Source organism: Phyllobates terribilis, unplaced genomic scaffold, assembly GCF_046119375.1.
Source record: "Phyllobates terribilis strain yellow unplaced genomic scaffold, ASM4611937v1 Scaffold_236__1_contigs__length_3049075, whole genome shotgun sequence".
Classification (NCBI taxonomy): domain Eukaryota; kingdom Metazoa; phylum Chordata; class Amphibia; order Anura; family Dendrobatidae; genus Phyllobates; species Phyllobates terribilis.
The window spans coordinates 295,842-310,037 of NW_027362996.1; the positions used below are offsets into that span (position 1 = coordinate 295,842).

The window sequence follows — 14,196 nt, forward strand, 5'->3', positions numbered from 1 at the left end:
GCTGCGCTTAAAATTTCTTTTTTGGTTTGCTACAATGCCTTTTCTGAAACGTTGTCTCCCTCTGCTGGAACACTGACTTCTTTCATTTAATGCCTGCAGACTATAAAAGAGAAACCAACCCAAAAAGTTTGGTTGATTAGTCTGTGGCATTCTTTTAAACTGTTGCTTATGGCGGTCTCTGTGAGCTTCTCAGTGACATTCAGCCATCCAGGTATCCCGCCTGCAGTAGACGGAATGTGGCAATGGAACGCTGGCTGCGCGTGTCATAATAGGCTCTGAGCCTTTATATACCTGCGCACAGCAGCAGCCACCTTCAGTCTGCTGCTGGACAGCCAGCAGCAGCAGCAGCAGGAGAGGTAATTAATCAGCAACCCTCCTGCTAAGGGTAGACAGCTGCTCGTTCCACCCCCCCCCCGCCTTAATTGGTTCTCCTCCCTTCCAACGGTGTTGAGGCGGGTGGGAACAGCCGGGGGTTGAGGGTACTGTGCTAAAAGAGGTGGAGTTATGCAGATCTAAAACGCGTGGATTGCAGCAGCAGCAAGCCGAAAAGTGCAGGCATGTGAGGGATCTAGAGGTTGACAGCATGTCTTCTTAACGGGAGTCCAGGTGGCCATCTCCACAAATGGACTTTTCAGAATCCTTGGGTGGCACCGTAGTCGGAAACCAATTCTGGTTATCGCTTCTCGGCCTTTTGGCTAAGATCAAGTGTAGTATCTGTTCTTATCAGTTTAATATCTGATACGTCCCCTATCTGGGGACCATATATTAAATGGATTTTTAGAACAGGGAGATGGAAAAAGAGCTTGCTCTGTCCACTCCACGCATTGACCTGGTATTGCAGTATCTCCAGGACCGGTGCACCCCTTCTTTAATGCAGTTTCTAAAATCAGAAAGAATTGAATTCAATGCTTTTTGTTCATTTTGCTTTTTTGTCGGATTTTGGGATGGACTCTTTGGCTTTGCTTTTCTTCTCCTCATTGGATTTTTCATGTTAAAAGTTGCAGAAGCCAGATGACAAGCTCATTTTGGTTCAACTTCAGCAACTGTGCATTGCATTGCCATGTAATGTAATGTAATGCAATGCTATCTATCTAGCTCTCCCTCTATACTTCCTTTTGGATAAACAAACATATTAGGCAAGCATTTTGGAGCTTTCACCTAAATAACTACAGGTGGTGAGATAAGCTGCACAATATAATTGACCTTTCAGTATATTGTTGCACACACACCATCTATTTAGCAAATGCCCTTGTTATCAACAGCAGCCTTTTAAACTCACCTGAGCTAACAGGTATGTGAGCTGGTTACTCTGCTGCGCTTAAAATTTCTTTTTTGGTTTGCTACAATGCCTTTTCTGAAACGTTGTCTCCCTCTGCTGGAACACTGACTTCTTTCATTTAATGCCTGCAGACTATAAAAGAGAAACCAACCCAAAAAGTTTGGTTGATTAGTCTGTGGCATTCTTTTAAACTGTTGCTTATGGCGGTCTCTGTGAGCTTCTCAGTGACATTCAGCCATCCAGGTATCCCGCCTGCAGTAGACGGAATGTGGCAATGGAACGCTGGCTGCGCGTGTCATAATAGGCTCTGAGCCTTTATATACCTGCGCACAGCAGCAGCCACCTTCAGTCTGCTGCTGGACAGCCAGCAGCAGCAGCAGCAGGAGAGGTAATTAATCAGCAACCCTCCTGCTAAGGGTAGACAGCTGCTCGTTCCACCCCCCCCCCCGCCTTAATTGGTTCTCCTCCCTTCCAACGGTGTTGAGGCGGGTGGGAACAGCCGGGGGTTGAGGGTACTGTGCTAAAAGAGGTGGAGTTATGCAGATCTAAAACGCGTGGATTGCAGCAGCAGCAAGCCGAAAAGTGCAGGCATGTGAGGGATCTAGAGGTTGACAGCATGTCTTCTTAACGAGAGTCCAGGTGGCCATCTCCACAAATGGACTTTTCAGAATCCTTGGGTGGCACCGTAGTCGGAAACCAATTCTGGTTATCGCTTCTCGGCCTTTTGGCTAAGATCAAGTGTAGTATCTGTTCTTATCAGTTTAATATCTGATACGTCCCCTATCTGGGGACCATATATTAAATGGATTTTTAGAACAGGGAGATGGAAAAAGAGCTTGCTCTGTCCACTCCACGCATTGACCTGGTATTGCAGTATCTCCAGGACCGGTGCACCCCTTCTTTAATGCAGTTTCTAAAATCAGAAAGAATTGAATTCAATGCTTTTTGTTCATTTTGCTTGTTTGTCGGATTTTGGGATGGACTCTTTGGCTTTGCTTTTCTTCTCCTCATTGGATTTTTCATGTTAAAAGTTGCAGAAGCCAGATGACAAGCTCATTTTGGTTCAACTTCAGCAACTGTGCATTGCATTGCCATGTAATGTAATGTAATGCAATGCTATCTATCTAGCTCTCCCTCTATACTTCCTTTTGGATAAACAGACATATTAGGCAAGCATTTTGGAGCTTTCACCTAAATAACTACAGGTGGTGAGATAAGCTGCACAATATAATTGACCTTTCAGTATATTGTTGCACACACACCATCTATTTAGCAAATGCCCTTGTTATCAACAGCAGCCTTTTAAACTCACCTGAGCTAACAGGTATGTGAGCTGGTTACTCTGCTGCGCTTAAAATTTCTTTTTTGGTTTGCTACAATGCCTTTTCTGAAACGTTGTCTCCCTCTGCTGGAACACTGACTTCTTTCATTTAATGCCTGCAGACTATAAAAGAGAAACCAACCCAAAAAGTTTGGTTGATTAGTCTGTGGCATTCTTTTAAACTGTTGCTTATGGCGGTCTCTGTGAGCTTCTCAGTGACATTCAGCCATCCAGGTATCACGCCTGCAGTAGACGGAATGTGGCAATGGAACGCTGGCTGCGCGTGTCATAATAGGCTCTGAGCCTTTATATACCTGCGCACAGCAGCAGCCACCTTCAGTCTGCTGCTGGACAGCCAGCAGCAGCAGCAGCAGGAGAGGTAATTAATCAGCAACCCTCCTGCTAAGGGTAGACAGCTGCTCGTTCCACCCCCCCCCCCCGCCTTAATTGGTTCTCCTCCCTTCCAACGGTGTTGATGCGGGTGGGAACAGCCGGGGGTTGAGGGTACTGTGCTAAAAGAGGTGGAGTTATGCAGATCTAAAACGCGTGGATTGCAGCAGCAGCAAGCCGAAAAGTGCAGGCATGTGAGGGATCTAGAGATTGACAGCATGTCTTCTTAACGAGAGTCCAGGTGGCCATCTCCACAAATGGACTTTTCAGAATCCTTGGGTGGCACCGTAGTCGGAAACCAATTCTGGTTATCGCTTCTCGGCCTTTTGGCTAAGATCAAGTGTAGTATCTGTTCTTATCAGTTTAATATCTGATACGTCCCCTATCTGGGGACCATATATTAAATGGATTTTTAGAACAGGGAGATGGAAAAAGAGCTTGCTCTGTCCACTCCACGCATTGACCTGGTATTGCAGTATCTCCAGGACCGGTGCACCCCTTCTTTAATGCAGTTTCTAAAATCAGAAAGAATTGAATTCAATGCTTTTTGTTCATTTTGCTTGTTTGTCGGATTTTGGGATGGACTCTTTGGCTTTGCTTTTCTTCTCCTCATTGGATTTTTCATGTTAAAAGTTGCAGAAGCCAGATGACAAGCTCATTTTGGTTCAACTTCAGCAACTGTGCATTGCATTGCCATGTAATGTAATGTAATGCAATGCTATCAATCTAGCTCTCCCTCTATACTTCCTTTTGGATAAACAGACATATTAGGCAAGCATTTTGGAGCTTTCACCTAAATAACTACAGGTGGTGAGATAAGCTGCACAATATAATTGACCTTTCAGTATATTGTTGCACACACACCATCTATTTAGCAAATGCCCTTGTTATCAACAGCAGCCTTTTAAACTCACCTGAGCTAACAGGTATGTGAGCTGGTTACTCTGCTGCGCTTAAAATTTCTTTTTTGGTTTGCTACAATGCCTTTTCTGAAACGTTGTCTCCCTCTGCTGGAACACTGACTTCTTTCATTTAATGCCTGCAGACTATAAAAGAGAAACCAACCCAAAAAGTTTGGTTGATTAGTCTGTGGCATTCTTTTAAACTGTTGCTTATGGCGGTCTCTGTGAGCTTCTCAGTGACATTCAGCCATCCAGGTATCCCGCCTGCAGTAGACGGAATGTGGCAATGGAACGCTGGCTGCGCGTGTCATAATAGGCTCTGAGCCTTTATATACCTGCGCACAGCAGCAGCCACCTTCAGTCTGCTGCTGGACAGCCAGCAGCAGCAGCAGCAGGAGAGGTAATTAATCAGCAACCCTCCTGCTAAGGGTAGACAGCTGCTCGTTCCACCCTCCCCCCCCCCGCCTTAATTGGTTCTCCTCCCTTCCAACGGTGTTGATGCGGGTGGGAACAGCCGGGGGTTGAGGGTACTGTGCTAAAAGAGGTGGAGTTATGCAGATCTAAAACGCGTGGATTGCAGCAGCAGCAAGCCGAAAAGTGCAGGCATGTGAGGGATCTAGAGGTTGACAGCATGTCTTCTTAGCGGGAGTCCAGGTGGCCATCTCCACAAATGGACTTTTCAGAATCCTTGGGTGGCACCGTAGTCGGAAACCAATTCTGGTTATCGCTTCTCGGCCTTTTGGCTAAGATCAAGTGTAGTATCTGTTCTTATCAGTTTAATATCTGATACGTCCCCTATCTGGGGACCATATATTAAATGGATTTTTAGAACAGGGAGATGGAAAAAGAGCTTGCTCTGTCCACTCCACGCATTGACCTGGTATTGCAGTATATCCAGGACCGGTGCACCCCTCCTTTAATGCAGTTTCTAAAATCAGAAAGAATTGAATTCAATGCTTTTTGTTCATTTTGCTTGTTTGTCGGATTTTGGGATGGACTCTTTGGCTTTGCTTTTCTTCTCCTCATTGGATTTTTCATGTTAAAAGTTGCAGAAGCCAGATGACAAGCTCATTTTGGTTCAACTTCAGCAACTGTGCATTGCATTGCCATGTAATGTAATGTAATGCAATGCTATCTATCTAGCTCTCCCTCTATACTTCCTTTTGGATAAACAGACATATTAGGCAAGCATTTTGGAGCTTTCACCTAAATAACTACAGGTGGTGAGATAAGCTGCACAATATAATTGACCTTTCAGTATATTGTTGCACACACACCATCTATTTAGCAAATGCCCTTGTTATCAACAGCAGCCTTTTAAACTCACCTGAGCTAACAGGTATGTGAGCTGGTTACTCTGCTGCGCTTAAAATTTCTTTTTTGGTTTGCTACAATGCCTTTTCTGAAACGTTGTCTCCCTCTGCTGGAACACTGACTTCTTTCATTTAATGCCTGCAGACTATAAAAGAGAAACCAACCCAAAAAGTTTGGTTGATTAGTCTGTGGCATTCTTTTAAACTGTTGCTTATGGCGGTCTCTGTGAGCTTCTCAGTGACATTCAGCCATCCAGGTATCCCGCCTGCAGTAGACGGAATGTGGCAATGGAACGCTGGCTGCGCGTGTCATAATAGGCTCTGAGCCTTTATATACCTGCGCACAGCAGCAGCCACCTTCAGTCTGCTGCTGGACAGCCAGCAGCAGCAGCAGGAGAGGTAATTAATCAGCAACCCTCCTGCTAAGGGTAGACAGCTGCTCGTTCAACCCCCCCCCCCCCCCGCCTTAATTGGTTCTCCTCCCTTCCACCGGTGTTGAGGCGGGTGGGAACAGCCGGGGGTTGAGGGTACTGTGCTAAAAGAGGTGGAGTTATGCAGATCTAAAACGCGTGGATTGCAGCAGCAGCAAGCCGAAAAGTGCAGGCATGTGAGGGATCTAGAGGTTGACAGCATGTCTTCTTAACGGGAGTCCAGGTGGCCATCTCCACAAATGGACTTTTCAGAATCCTTGGGTGGCACCGTAGTCGGAAACCAATTCTGGTTATCGCTTCTCGGCCTTTTGGCTAAGATCAAGTGTAGTATCTGTTCTTATCAGTTTAATATCTGATACGTCCCCTATCTGGGGACCATATATTAAATGGATTTTTAGAACAGGGAGATGGAAAAAGAGCTTGCTCTGTCCACTCCACGCATTGACCTGGTATTGCAGTATCTCCAGGACCGGTGCACCCCTTCTTTAATGCAGTTTCTAAAATCAGAAAGAATTGAATTCAATGCTTTTTGTTCATTTTGCTTGTTTGTCGGATTTTGGGATGGACTCTTTGGCTTTGCTTTTCTTCTCCTCATTGGATTTTTCATGTTAAAAGTTGCAGAAGCCAGATGACAAGCTCATTTTGGTTCAACTTCAGCAACTGTGCATTGCATTGCCATGTAATGTAATGTAATGCAATGCTATCTATCTAGCTCTCCCTCTATACTTCCTTTTGGATAAACAGACATATTAGGCAAGCATTTTGGAGCTTTCACCTAAATAACTACAGGTGGTGAGATAAGCTGCACAATATAATTGACCTTTCAGTATATTGTTGCACACACACCATCTATTTAGCAAATGCCCTTGTTATCAACAGCAGCCTTTTAAACTCACCTGAGCTAACAGGTATGTGAGCTGGTTACTCTGCTGCGCTTAAAATTTCTTTTTTGGTTTGCTACAATGCCTTTTCTGAAACGTTGTCTCCCTCTGCTGGAACACTGACTTCTTTCATTTAATGCCTGCAGACTATAAAAGAGAAACCAACCCAAAAAGTTTGGTTGATTAGTCTGTGGCATTCTTTTAAACTGTTGCTTATGGCGGTCTCTGTGAGCTTCTCAGTGACATTCAGCCATCCAGGTATCCCGCCTGCAGTAGACGGAATGTGGCAATGGAACGCTGGCTGCGCGTGTCATAATAGGCTCTGAGCCTTTATATACCTGCGCACAGCAGCAGCCACCTTCAGTCTGCTGCTGGACAGCCAGCAGCAGCAGCAGCAGGAGAGGTAATTAATCAGCAACCCTCCTGCTAAGGGTAGACAGCTGCTCGTTCCACCCCCCCCCCCGCCTTAATTGGTTCTCCTCCCTTCCAACGGTGTTGAGGCGGGTGGGAACAGCCGGGGGTTGAGGGTACTGTGCTAAAAGAGGTGGAGTTATGCAGATCTAAAACGCGTGGATTGCAGCAGCAGCAAGCCGAAAAGTGCAGGCATGTGAGGGATCTAGAGGTTGACAGCATGTCTTCTTAACGGGAGTCCAGGTGGCCATCTCCACAAATGGACTTTTCAGAATCCTTGGGTTGCACCGTAGTCGGAAACCAATTCTGGTTATCGCTTCTCGGCCTTTTGGCTAAGATCAAGTGTAGTATCTGTTCTTATCAGTTTAATATCTGATACGTCCCCTATCTGGGGACCATATATTAAATGGATTTTTAGAACAGGGAGATGGAAAAAGAGCTTGCTCTGTCCACTCCACGCATTGACCTGGTATTGCAGTATCTCCAGGACCGGTGCACCCCTTCTTTAATGCAGTTTCTAAAATCAGAAAGAATTGAATTCAATGCTTTTTGTTCATTTTGCTTGTTTGTCGGATTTTGGGATGGACTCTTTGGCTTTGCTTTTCTTCTCCTCATTGGATTTTTCATGTTAAAAGTTGCAGAAGCCAGATGACAAGCTCATTTTGGTTCAACTTCAGCAACTGTGCATTGCATTGCCATGTAATGTAATGTAATGCAATGCTATCTATCTAGCTCTCCCTCTATACTTCCTTTTGGATAAACAGACATATTAGGCAAGCATTTTGGAGCTTTCACCTAAATAACTACAGGTGGTGAGATAAGCTGCACAATATAATTGACCTTTCAGTATATTGTTGCACACACACCATCTATTTAGCAAATGCCCTTGTTATCAACAGCAGCCTTTTAAACTCACCTGAGCTAACAGGTATGTGAGCTGGTTACTCTGCTGCGCTTAAAATTTCTTTTTTGGTTTGCTACAATGCCTTTTCTGAAACGTTGTCTCCCTCTGCTGGAACACTGACTTCTTTCATTTAATGCCTGCAGACTATAAAAGAGAAACCAACCCAAAAAGTTTGGTTGATTAGTCTGTGGCATTCTTTTAAACTGTTGCTTATGGCGGTCTCTGTGAGCTTCTCAGTGACATTCAGCCATCCAGGTATCCCGCCTGCAGTAGACGGAATGTGGCAATGGAACGCTGGCTGCGCGTGTCATAATAGGCTCTGAGCCTTTATATACCTGCGCACAGCAGCAGCCACCTTCAGTCTGCTGCTGGACAGCCAGCAGCAGCAGCAGAGGTAATTAATCAGCAACCCTCCTGCTAAGGTTAGACAGCTGCTCGTTCAACCCCCCCCCCCCCCCGCCTTAATTGGTTCTCCTCCCTTCCACCGGTGTTGAGGCGGGTGGGAACAGCCGGGGGTTGAGGGTACTGTGCTAAAAGAGGTGGAGTTATGCAGATCTAAAACGCGTGGATTGCAGCAGCAGCAAGCCGAAAAGTGCAGGCATGTGAGGGATCTAGAGGTTGACAGCATGTCTTCTTAACGGGAGTCCAGGTGGCCATCTCCACAAATGGACTTTTCAGAATCCTTGGGTGGCACCGTAGTCGGAAACCAATTCTGGTTATCGCTTCTCGGCCTTTTGGCTAAGATCAAGTGTAGTATCTGTTCTTATCAGTTTAATATCTGATACGTCCCCTATCTGGGGACCATATATTAAATGGATTTTTAGAACAGGGAGATGGAAAAAGAGCTTGCTCTGTCCACTCCACGCATTGACCTGGTATTGCAGTATCTCCAGGACCGGTGCACCCCTTCTTTAATGCAGTTTCTAAAATCAGAAAGAATTGAATTCAATGCTTTTTGTTCATTTTGCTTGTTTGTCGGATTTTGGGATGGACTCTTTGGCTTTGCTTTTCTTCTCCTCATTGGATTTTTCATGTTAAAAGTTGCAGAAGCCAGATGACAAGCTCATTTTGGTTCAACTTCAGCAACTGTGCATTGCATTGCCATGTAATGTAATGTAATGCAATGCTATCTATCTAGCTCTCCCTCTATACTTCCTTTTGGATAAACAGACATATTAGGCAAGCATTTTGGAGCTTTCACCTAAATAACTACAGGTGGTGAGATAAGCTGCACAATATAATTGACCTTTCAGTATATTGTTGCACACACACCATCTATTTAGCAAATGCCCTTGTTATCAACAGCAGCCTTTTAAACTCACCTGAGCTAACAGGTATGTGAGCTGGTTACTCTGCTGCGCTTAAAATTTCTTTTTTGGTTTGCTACAATGCCTTTTCTGAAACGTTGTCTCCCTCTGCTGGAACACTGACTTCTTTCATTTAATGCCTGCAGACTATAAAAGAGAAACCAACCCAAAAAGTTTGGTTGATTAGTCTGTGGCATTCTTTTAAACTGTTGCTTATGGCGGTCTCTGTGAGCTTCTCAGTGACATTCAGCCATCCAGGTATCCCGCCTGCAGTAGACGGAATGTGGCAATGGAACGCTGGCTGCGCGTGTCATAATAGGCTCTGAGCCTTTATATACCTGCGCACAGCAGCAGCCACCTTCAGTCTGCTGCTGGACAGCCAGCAGCAGCAGCAGCAGGAGAGGTAATTAATCAGCAACCCTCCTGCTAAGGGTAGACAGCTGCTCGTTCCACCCCCCCCCCCGCCTTAATTGGTTCTCCTCCCTTCCAACGGTGTTGAGGCGGGTGGGAACAGCCGGGGGTTGAGGGTACTGTGCTAAAAGAGGTGGAGTTATGCAGATCTAACACGCGTGGATTGCAGCAGCAGCAAGCCGAAAAGTGCAGGCATGTGAGGGATCTAGAGGTTGACAGCATGTCTTCTTAACGGGAGTCCAGGTGGCCATCTCCACAAATGGACTTTTCAGAATCCTTGGGTTGCACCGTAGTCGGAAACCAATTCTGGTTATCGCTTCTCGGCCTTTTGGCTAAGATCAAGTGTAGTATCTGTTCTTATCAGTTTAATATCTGATACGTCCCCTATCTGGGGACCATATATTAAATGGATTTTTAGAACAGGGAGATGGAAAAAGAGCTTGCTCTGTCCACTCCACGCATTGACCTGGTATTGCAGTATCTCCAGGACCGGTGCACCCCTTCTTTAATGCAGTTTCTAAAATCAGAAAGAATTGAATTCAATGCTTTTTGTTCATTTTGCTTGTTTGTCGGATTTTGGGATGGACTCTTTGGCTTTGCTTTTCTTCTCCTCATTGGATTTTTCATGTTAAAAGTTGCAGAAGCCAGATGACAAGCTCATTTTGGTTCAACTTCAGCAACTGTGCATTGCATTGCCATGTAATGTAATGTAATGCAATGCTATCTATCTAGCTCTCCCTCTATACTTCCTTTTGGATAAACAGACATATTAGGCAAGCATTTTGGAGCTTTCACCTAAATAACTACAGGTGGTGAGATAAGCTGCACAATATAATTGACCTTTCAGTATATTGTTGCACACACACCATCTATTTAGCAAATGCCCTTGTTATCAACAGCAGCCTTTTAAACTCACCTGAGCTAACAGGTATGTGAGCTGGTTACTCTGCTGCGCTTAAAATTTCTTTTTTGGTTTGCTACAATGCCTTTTCTGAAACGTTGTCTCCCTCTGCTGGAACACTGACTTCTTTCATTTAATGCCTGCAGACTATAAAAGAGAAACCAACCCAAAAAGTTTGGTTGATTAGTCTGTGGCATTCTTTTAAACTGTTGCTTATGGCGGTCTCTGTGAGCTTCTCAGTGACATTCAGCCATCCAGGTATCCCGCCTGCAGTAGACGGAATGTGGCAATGGAACGCTGGCTGCGCGTGTCATAATAGGCTCTGAGCCTTTATATACCTGCGCACAGCAGCAGCCACCTTCAGTCTGCTGCTGGACAGCCAGCAGCAGCAGCAGCAGGAGAGGTAATTAATCAGCAACCCTCCTGCTAAGGGTAGACAGCTGCTCGTTCCACCCCCCCCCCGCCTTAATTGGTTCTCCTCCCTTCCAACGGTGTTGAGGCGGGTGGGAACAGCCGGGGGTTGAGGGTACTGTGCTAAAAGAGGTGGAGTTATGCAGATCTAAAACGCGTGGATTGCAGCAGCAGCAAGCCGAAAAGTGCAGGCATGTGAGGGATCTAGAGGTTGACAGCATGTCTTCTTAACGGGAGTCCAGGTGGCCATCTCCACAAATGGACTTTTCAGAATCCTTGGGTGGCACCGTAGTCGGAAACCAATTCTGGTTATCGCTTCTCGGCCTTTTGGCTAAGATCAAGTGTAGTATCTGTTCTTATCAGTTTAATATCTGATACGTCCCCTATCTGGGGACCATATATTAAATGGATTTTTAGAACAGGGAGATGGAAAAAGAGCTTGCTCTGTCCACTCCACGCATTGACCTGGTATTGCAGTATCTCCAGGACCGGTGCACCCCTTCTTTAATGCAGTTTCTAAAATCAGAAAGAATTGAATTCAATGCTTTTTGTTCATTTTGCTTGTTTGTCGGATTTTGGGATGGACTCTTTGGCTTTGCTTTTCTTCTCCTCATTGGATTTTTCATGTTAAAAGTTGCAGAAGCCAGATGACAAGCTCATTTTGGTTCAACTTCAGCAACTGTGCATTGCATTGCCATGTAATGTAATGTAATGCAATGCTATCTATCTAGCTCTCCCTCTATACTTCCTTTTGGATAAACAGACATATTAGGCAAGCATTTTGGAGCTTTCACCTAAATAACTACAGGTGGTGAGATAAGCTGCACAATATAATTGACCTTTCAGTATATTGTTGCACACACACCATCTATTTAGCAAATGCCCTTGTTATCAACAGCAGCATTTAATCTCGCCTGAGCTAACAGGTATGTGAGCTGGTTACTCTGCTGCGCTTAAAATTTCTTTTTTGGTTTGCTACAATGCCTTTTCTGAAACGTTGTCTCCCTCTGCTGGAACACTGACTTCTTTCATTTAATGCCTGCAGACTATAAAAGAGAAACCAACCCAAAAAGTTTGGTTGATTAGTCTGTGGCATTCTTTTAAACTGTTGCTTATGGCGGTCTCTGTGAGCTTCTCAGTGACATTCAGCCATCCAGGTATCCCGCCTGCAGTAGACGGAATGTGGCAATGGAACGCTGGCTGCGCGTGTCATAATAGGCTCTGAGCCTTTATATACCTGCGCACAGCAGCAGCCACCTTCAGTCTGCTGCTGGACAGCCAGCAGCAGCAGGAGAGGTAATTAATCAGCAACCCTCCTGCTAAGGGTAGACAGCTGCTCGTTCCACCCCCCCCCCCCCGCCTTAATTGGTTCTCCTCCCTTCCAACGGTGTTGAGGCGGGTGGGAACAGCCGGGGGTTGAGGGTACTGTGCTAAAAGAGGTGGAGTTATGCAGATCTAAAACGCGTGGATTGCAGCAGCAGCAAGCCGAAAAGTGCAGGCATGTGAGGGATCTAGAGGTTGACAGCATGTCTTCTTAACATGAGTCCAGGTGGCCATCTTCACAAATGGACTTTTCAGAATCCTTGGGTGGCACCGTAGTCGGAAACCAATTCTGGTTATCGCTTCTCGGCCTTTTGGCTAAGATCAAGTGTAGTATCTGTTCTTATCAGTTTAATATCTGATACGTCCCCTATCTGGGGACCATATATTAAATGGATTTTTAGAACAGGGAGATGGAAAAAGAGCTTGCTCTGTCCACTCCACGCATTGACCTGGTATTGCAGTATCTCCAGGACCGGTGCACCCCTTCTTTAATGCAGTTTCTAAAATCAGAAAGAATTGAATTCAATGCTTTTTGTTCATTTTGCTTGTTTGTCGGATTTTGGGATGGACTCTTTGGCTTTGCTTTTCTTCTCCTCATTGGATTTTTCATGTTAAAAGTTGCAGAAGCCAGATGACAAGCTCATTTCGGTTCAACTTCAGCAACTGTGCATTGCATTGCCATGTAATGTAATGTAATGCAATGCTATCTATCTAGCTCTCCCTCTATACTTCCTTTTGGATAAACAGACATATTAGGCAAGCATTTTGGAGCTTTCACCTAAATAACTACAGGTGGTGAGATAAGCTGCACAATATAATTGACCTTTCAGTATATTGTTGCACACACACCATCTATTTAGCAAATGCCCTTGTTATCAACAGCAGCCTTTTAAACTCACCTGAGCTAACAGGTATGTGAGCTGGTTACTCTGCTGCGCTTAAAATTTCTTTTTTGGTTTGCTACAATGCCTTTTCTGAAACGTTGTCTCCCTCTGCTGGAACACTGACTTCTTTCATTTAATGCCTGCAGACTATAAAAGAGAAACCAACCCAAAAAGTTTGGTTGATTAGTCTGTGGCATTCTTTTAAACTGTTGCTTATGGCGGTCTCTGTGAGCTTCTCAGTGACATTCAGCCATCCAGGTATCCCGCCTGCAGTAGACGGAATGTGGCAATGGAACGCTGGCTGCGCGTGTCATAATAGGCTCTGAGCCTTTATATACCTGCGCACAGCAGCAGCCACCTTCAGTCTGCTGCTGGACAGCCAGCAGCAGCAGCAGCAGGAGAGGTAATTAATCAGCAACCCTCCTGCTAAGGGTAGACAGCTGCTCGTTCCACCCCCCCCCCGCCTTAATTGGTTCTCCTCCCTTCCAACGGTGTTGAGGCGGGTGGGAACAGCCGGGGGTTGAGGGTACTGTGCTAAAAGAGGTGGAGTTATGCAGATCTAAAACGCGTGGATTGCAGCAGCAGCAAGCCGAAAAGTGCAGGCATGTGAGGGATCTAGAGGTTGACAGCATGTCTTCTTAACGGGAGTCCAGGTGGCCATCTCCACAAATGGACTTTTCAGAATCCTTGGGTGGCACCGTAGTCGGAAACCAATTCTGGTTATCGCTTCTCGGCCTTTTGGCTAAGATCAAGTGTAGTATCTGTTCTTATCAGTTTAATATCTGATACGTCCCCTATCTGGGGACCATATATTAAATGGATTTTTAGAACAGGGAGATGGAAAAAGAGCTTGCTCTGTCCACTCCACGCATTGACCTGGTATTGCAGTATCTCCAGGACCGGTGCACCCCTTCTTTAATGCAGTTTCTAAAATCAGAAAGAATTGAATTCAATGCTTTTTGTTCATTTTGCTTGTTTGTCGGATTTTGGGATGGACTCTTTGGCTTTGCTTTTCTTCTCCTCATTGGATTTTTCATGTTAAAAGTTGCAGAAGCCAGATGACAAGCTCATTTTGGTTCAACTTCAGCAACTGTGCATTGCATTGCCATGTAATGTAATGTAATGCA

General features: G+C 45.2%; 11 non-coding genes across 11 annotated transcripts; all 11 read left to right on the forward strand.

The window, feature by feature from the left end:
- Positions 1 to 675: 675 nt before the first annotated feature.
- LOC141216925 (U2 spliceosomal RNA) lies at positions 676 to 866 on the forward strand. The gene has a single exon (XR_012285858.1). It is a non-coding gene; the product is annotated as a U2 spliceosomal RNA (small nuclear RNA).
- Positions 867 to 1,987: 1,121 nt separating this feature from the next.
- Positions 1,988 to 2,178, forward strand: LOC141216936 (U2 spliceosomal RNA). The gene has a single exon (XR_012285859.1). It is a non-coding gene; the product is annotated as a U2 spliceosomal RNA (small nuclear RNA).
- Positions 2,179 to 3,300: 1,122 nt separating this feature from the next.
- Positions 3,301 to 3,491, forward strand: LOC141216949 (U2 spliceosomal RNA). The gene has a single exon (XR_012285863.1). It is a non-coding gene; the product is annotated as a U2 spliceosomal RNA (small nuclear RNA).
- Positions 3,492 to 4,615: 1,124 nt separating this feature from the next.
- LOC141216398 (U2 spliceosomal RNA) lies at positions 4,616 to 4,806 on the forward strand. Its single transcript, XR_012285433.1, has one exon. It is a non-coding gene; the product is annotated as a U2 spliceosomal RNA (small nuclear RNA).
- A 1,122-nt stretch (positions 4,807 to 5,928) lies between these two features.
- On the forward strand, positions 5,929 to 6,119 carry LOC141216961 (U2 spliceosomal RNA). The gene has a single exon (XR_012285864.1). It is a non-coding gene; the product is annotated as a U2 spliceosomal RNA (small nuclear RNA).
- A 1,121-nt stretch (positions 6,120 to 7,240) lies between these two features.
- On the forward strand, positions 7,241 to 7,431 carry LOC141216973 (U2 spliceosomal RNA). The gene has a single exon (XR_012285865.1). It is a non-coding gene; the product is annotated as a U2 spliceosomal RNA (small nuclear RNA).
- A 1,119-nt stretch (positions 7,432 to 8,550) lies between these two features.
- Positions 8,551 to 8,741, forward strand: LOC141216984 (U2 spliceosomal RNA). Its single transcript, XR_012285866.1, has one exon. It is a non-coding gene; the product is annotated as a U2 spliceosomal RNA (small nuclear RNA).
- Positions 8,742 to 9,862: 1,121 nt separating this feature from the next.
- On the forward strand, positions 9,863 to 10,053 carry LOC141216989 (U2 spliceosomal RNA). The gene has a single exon (XR_012285867.1). It is a non-coding gene; the product is annotated as a U2 spliceosomal RNA (small nuclear RNA).
- Positions 10,054 to 11,173: 1,120 nt separating this feature from the next.
- On the forward strand, positions 11,174 to 11,364 carry LOC141216990 (U2 spliceosomal RNA). Its single transcript, XR_012285868.1, has one exon. It is a non-coding gene; the product is annotated as a U2 spliceosomal RNA (small nuclear RNA).
- Positions 11,365 to 12,480: 1,116 nt separating this feature from the next.
- On the forward strand, positions 12,481 to 12,671 carry LOC141216991 (U2 spliceosomal RNA). The gene has a single exon (XR_012285869.1). It is a non-coding gene; the product is annotated as a U2 spliceosomal RNA (small nuclear RNA).
- Positions 12,672 to 13,791: 1,120 nt separating this feature from the next.
- On the forward strand, positions 13,792 to 13,982 carry LOC141216992 (U2 spliceosomal RNA). Its single transcript, XR_012285870.1, has one exon. It is a non-coding gene; the product is annotated as a U2 spliceosomal RNA (small nuclear RNA).
- The last annotated feature ends 214 nt before the right edge of the window (positions 13,983 to 14,196 follow it).